Raw genomic sequence first — 6,048 nt, 5'->3', positions numbered from 1 at the left:
CCCTGGGATTCTATTCAGGAAGTTCCTGCCAGTATCTATAAGTTCTTTTTTTAATTATTATTTTAATGGTAAAAACTTTATTTACTTTTATAAATACATCGCAAGACAAAACTTTTCAAAAAATACTTTCCCCCCCAAAAAATTTAAAAAATAAAGGAAAGCTCGTAATAAGTCGGCAGACTGTCTTGAGGCCTCTTTTTGTTCTTAAGGAGAGTTCTCTGCAGTGTAGGACAGGACAATCGCCACACACCCAACGCTGCCATGGGTTTGGCCTTGGGGAGAGAAAAGCCCAGCCTGGACTGAGTGTCCTCTCCTGGTCACGGCCATAGTGACACCTTCCAGTATCTAACACTGTCTAGGATTATCTAGTATGGATCCTATTATAGTTGGGCTATGCTGTATACAATGTTAACTATTGAGAACATATAACTCTCTCTGCATATATGTGTGAATTGTAAAGTATAAGTTGGACTCCAAGTTCAACAAACACAAGTTATTCTCTATGTGCTCCCAGTGTCCCTATGAGGCTTCTCAACAAGCTGTTCATCTTTCCTGTTTAGATAACATTAAACACCATTGTTTTGTTAGGTCAAGAATAAAGATGAGGGGTGAAAATAAACCTTTGCCTTTAAATAGTTTATTATCCTCAACCCCAAACTAGGAGTTAAATTAGAAAACATTTTGTTGTTGTTGTCTCCAGAGCGATTACTCCATTACTGGTGAAGTGTGGGGTATACTCCCAGCCTCCTCCATGCCCTGCTGGACCACAGCCAAGGCCACCCTGGGCCTTCCACTCGGCTCCATTCTTGAAAAGCTGCCTAATGGAGGGAAGTCAGAAAGATCTGCATTTACAAGTTTCCCAAAATGTGCTAGAACTTTTTTGGTCAGTTTTATAGAACTTTCTTGGTCAGTTATATTCCACCTCAATGTCTCCAGTATTTTCCAAGCAGATCAAGTCACTTGCAGATAATGAAGAAGCTTTGTGGCCCAGGGGTCCATGCCTTGGAATCAGATAGTTCCAGGAGGGCCAGGGGTCTCATGTATGGTAGAGATGTCCTGTCCAGGTGACTGGAGTTTCTGACTTTCCTGTTCTCCATGAGGCCTGAGCAGGGCGGAGGGCAAAGAGGTGTCTTCTACAATAGCCACTGAAGTGAGGGAGGCAGAAGGTCAGCTGTTCCAATGGGCAGATGTGGAGAGGATTCTAGAAGGGGATCAAATCCGATGCTTTGGGCAGGAGTATCAGTTATTTTTACAGAAAGCAACAGAGAAATTAATTTTCTTTTCTGACTACTGAAAAGTGGAAAGATGCTCAAGTTTACCATTTAAAGGAACAATAGACATTTCAAAAATCTCTGTCTAAACTTTGGTTTTCTTAAAAAAATAACACACACACAAAACCAAGTCATCACAAAAAGAAATATAAGTTGAGGCTGTAGGCAGGTGCTGTTCTGTCCGTGGCAGTCTTTTGTGCAAAGTAAGGCGTATTGGAGCTCCAATTTAACTGATGCAGTGGGGTTTACTGCCTCTGCATGCCGAGGCAGTGCACGCCATCGGTGCCCTTGCTCTTGAAGCCTGAGAGGGGCTGACCATACTTGTCCACGCACCAGCAGAAGTCCCGCTTTCTGCCTTTGGAGTGGCTACACTGCTTCTTATAAAATCCTTTCTTGTCCCAGTTGGGGATGTGCACACCCCTGGGACTCAGCACATTGAGGAACTTCAGGTGATTCAGGGTGTCTTCCATCTCTCTAAGGCAGGGACCATATTCTGTCTCCCGTTTGGACTCCGAGGAGAAGGTCTGGGTGTCCATGCTCTGGGACTCATAGTCAACTTTATAGCGCTGGTTGTCCTTCGCGTGACCTTTCTTGATGGTGTCCAGCTTTGAGTGAATGGAATGGAACTTGGAGTCAGGCGCCCTATGTGTGCTGGGCAGGGCATGGCTCTCCACGCTCCCTGTGCCTCGGTCCTTCTCCGACTCACTAGTATTTCCTGAGGCGGAGGGCACCAGCAGCAGGTAAGCCTCAGCTGGCCAGGATGCTGGCATTGGGGGAGAACCTGCAGCCGTCCAGTAGCGCCTGCAGTGGGCACGGCTTGCCCAGTGGCAGCTGGCAGCTGAGCCCCTAGATGCAGCTGCAGCGTTCGGTGTAGACACCGCATGGCTGGCCCTTGCGCAGAGCACATGTCAGGCAGCAGGCATAGCCTGGCTCAGGCACCAGATCGGCACACCCCTGCACTGAGCCAGCGCGTTGGCATCACAGGGCTCTCAGCGTAAGATGGGACCCTCGTCACCGGCGGCCTGAGGAACAGAGCCAGGGCGGTGAGCAGAGCTGCCCAGAGTGCGGGGCGCCGCTCGATCCATGGCGCCTGTCGCAGGGGCCAACTGGAGTAAGCGGTTACTGGGTCTAGGCAGGCGGTGTGAGATTGCAGGATCTGGAGCGCAACTACTGGTGCTCGGCGTGCAGCTGCCCAGCTCGCACCTCAATACCTATAAGTTCTAATATCACCCTTTTTCTGTGTTATAGTAGTTTGGCTGATTTTAATATAGTTAATCTATTTTGAGTTGATGTTAGTGCAAGCAGAGATCCACTTCTAGTTTTCTGCCTGTGGATGTCCAGTTTTCCCAACACCAATAGTTGAAGAGGCTATGATGTGTGTGTATGTGTGTGTGTGTGTGTGTGTGTGTGTGTGTGTGTGTGTCTGTGTGTGTGTGTCTGTGTGTCTGTGTGTGTTGGTCGTGGGGCTTGAACTCTGGGCCTCGGAGCTACCCCTTTGCATTTCATCTCCAGGCTAGTACTTGAACCACAGTTCCACTTCCCATTTTCTTCAGGTTTATTGGAGCTAAGAGTCTCATGGACTTCCCTGGCCCTGCTGGCTTTCAACAACCATCCTCAGATCTCAGCCTTCTGAGTAGCTAGATTAAAGGCATGAGCCACAGGCACCCAGCAAGGCTATGTTTTTTCCACATTACATCTTTCGCTCTTTTGTCGAATATCAGATGATTGTAAGTATGTAGTTTTATTTCTGGGTCTTTTCATCTTTTCTAATACGTTTTTTATTGTAAAAATAATGTACAAAGAATTACAGTTACATAAAGTAGGTAATGAGTTCATTTCCTCTTAAGCATTGTTACTTCCTCCTTTGTTTTTCCCCTACCATCCCTACCCTTCCACCTCGACAACTACTCCTTTCCATCCCACCTCCCCACTCCCTGCATAAATTGTAAAGTATGTTTTTGAACATAGTGTCTTGATCTCATTGTTAAAATGGGTCAAACTGCATCCCTAGTTAAGCATTTGTTTTTTCCCTTCTCCCCCCATAGCTAGAGAAATGTATATACAAGATACAGGACATCGACATCAAAAAAAAAAAAGAAAAAACACACACACATAACATAGGTTACAAGATTGGGTCGAAGAATGATGATTGTTGACTTAATTTGATAAGTATTCTATAGCTTTTAATGGTAAGCCTTATTAACTCAAAGGGGGAGCAAAATCATTCAGAATAGTGGAATGTGGCTACCACTCATTTGATGTGTGTGGATAGATCATGATTAATCAAAATATATCTATTAATTCCCAGTGGTAGACTGCTATGCTAACTGGGAGGAGACTTTGTTAATGCCAGGCATTTGAATACTGGTAATGAAGCAGAATATGAGGGGAGAGCATATGCTAAGGATGTAACTTCCTAGGCTCATACTAAATACATTGAAGTAGAATGCTAAGTGCTGATCGACTGAGCACCAAATTTTATTTGTTGACTTCTTTGTTTTGTGAAGTCCAGGGATTTGAACCTAGAGCCTGGGTGCTGTCCCTTAATTTTTTATCAAGGCTAGTGCTCTACCAGTTGAACACAGCTTCATGTCCATAATTTTGGTGTTTAATTGGAGATCAGTCTTTCCAAATTTCCTCTTTGGGCTTGCTTCAAACCTGATGCTCAGGTATCAGCCTCCCGAGTAGCTAGCATTCCAGTTGTGAGCCACCAGAGCCTGGCTAGAATCACATTTTAAAAGTATATAGGTGAATCAGATGTGTCTAGGTACTATTTGAGCACTTTGGTTCCAGTGGGTCATGTCAGATTTAGAATAACATCAGAATTTTTCTCCTTGTAACTCGCAGCATCCAATATCTATATAATTTATTCTGATCTTCATGTCTGATCTTTTTTTCTTCGTTGTACCTTTTTTTTCTTACTTCACAAGCAAGCATGTCAGTGATGTTTTCCTTTTCTGAAGCAAGTTACGTCCTTTCCCATCACTGAGGGATATAGTTGCTGCTCTTACTGCCTGGAGTATCTGCTTCTAGTTAATTGCATGGATGATGGCTCTCAGGTTAACTATCTCCTCCTCAGGGATATCTCCTCACATACCCGCTGTGAAATTGTTGCCACAAAACTACCAATGTCATGTCTCTGATTTACAAAAATTATCATTATGATTTCTGGTTTTCTTTTCAGCATGAAATTGATGAGGAGAGAGCCACATTCACTTGTTTCTCCAACACCTATAATAGTGCCTGGTCCTTAGTGCTCAGGAGCCTTGCATGGGGATCAGCCTTCTCCAGCTCAATTTATCCTAGATTCTGGTCAGGACAGCTCTTGAAGCTGATATCTGGTGGCTAGCAGTCATTCCCTCTCATTCTTTGTGCCTTTCTGTGTTGCTGAGTCCACTTCAGAGAAAGATCAGTGCCTGACACCTATTTGCTGTTATGGAAAGATGGCTATGACACCATACAAGTTATGGGCATTGTTTTGTGAAGCTGTGTGCGGAGACGCATCCCCACACAAGTTCTCAAAGGCAAGTGTCTCCCATGCCCAGGAGTGCATTCCACAACTCAGCATCCAAACTATCACCTACTCCCTAATGCACTCAGTTTATATTCCCATTTCCATTAAACAAAGAAAAATCAAGATATGCCTTTCATGATTTGTCATTGAATTACTGAAACAAAGTATATAATTTGGGGGCTGGAAAGGTGGCTCAGTGGTAGAGTGCTTGCCTTGCATGCATGAGGCTCTGGGTTCGATTCCTCAGAACCACATAAGCAAAAAGAAAATAAGCTAGAAGTGGCCCTGTAGCTCAAGTGGTAGAGCACTAGCCTTGAGCTGAAGAGTTGAGGGATAGCACTCAGGCCCAGAGTTCAAGCTGACAACTGGGCACCCCCCAAAATTATATAATTTTATGTATTTGTAAGTCTTTGTCCATCTCTCTTGAGCCCTTGACATATTTCTATGTGTTTGCAGCTTGGGAAGGGAAATAAGGTTTAATTCAGGATAGTCAAAAACATTTTGGGAGGGAATGCCAACTTTCCATCTGATGTTCTACAGATGTCCATCTTGGCACAGGAACTGAGTAGACTGTCATAGCATAAGAGGCTTGTCCTGACTTCTACTGACTTTCCTCTGGGGTCACAGAGTGTGATCCAACTGCATACGTGTCGCTTGGCTACACTCGAGGGACCAGGTCTCCTCTGAAAATCTAATGGCATGGGAGTAAGAGAAACTAAAACTCAGAACTCAGCTTCCCACATCACTAGGATTACAGGCCTGAGTCTCATATACTAACTCATAACCGCCTTTTTATACATCGTGTAGCCTGTTTCATTATATTCACCTCATAGACAGATATACAAATATATGTTTATATTTATTCATCTATTTATAATCAGTGTTATATCTAGAAACACAAAAATATGTATTCATATAATTATAATCAAAGTTATATTACCGCTTTCCCCAATAATATTTTACACTAATATTATGTGAAAAAAATACTTAAGATTGAAAAAGTTAAAAGCCCTTGTAGTATGAAAAATCATATTCGATCTTATACATCATATAATATACTATATAAAATGTAATGAATATAACATGTATTTCCATATAACTGATTTAATTGCTTCCTGATTTTGTTTGTCCATCTATGTAAACCTTCTTTCTTCTATTGATGATGGCTTATACTTTCCAGTGTCGATATTTCTTATGTATTTTGTCAAATATATTCAGCCCTAAGTAAAATTTTTATGTTAATGGAGCCAATTTTTTGTTCAA

At 43.0% G+C, this 6,048-nt stretch overlaps 1 pseudogene; it reads right to left on the bottom strand.

Moving 5' to 3' along the window:
* Positions 1-1,412: 1,412 nt before the first annotated feature.
* LOC122097282 lies at positions 1,413-2,356 on the bottom strand (annotated as a pseudogene).
* Positions 2,357-6,048: the final 3,692 nt, after the last annotated feature.

The sequence above is a fragment of the Dipodomys spectabilis genome, unplaced genomic scaffold (assembly GCF_019054845.1).
Source record: "Dipodomys spectabilis isolate Male_0828 unplaced genomic scaffold, ASM1905484v1 ptg000421l, whole genome shotgun sequence".
Classification (NCBI taxonomy): domain Eukaryota; kingdom Metazoa; phylum Chordata; class Mammalia; order Rodentia; family Heteromyidae; genus Dipodomys; species Dipodomys spectabilis.
The sequence above is the reverse complement of the archived record's forward strand: the minus strand, read 5'-3'. Positions and strand labels throughout refer to the sequence as shown.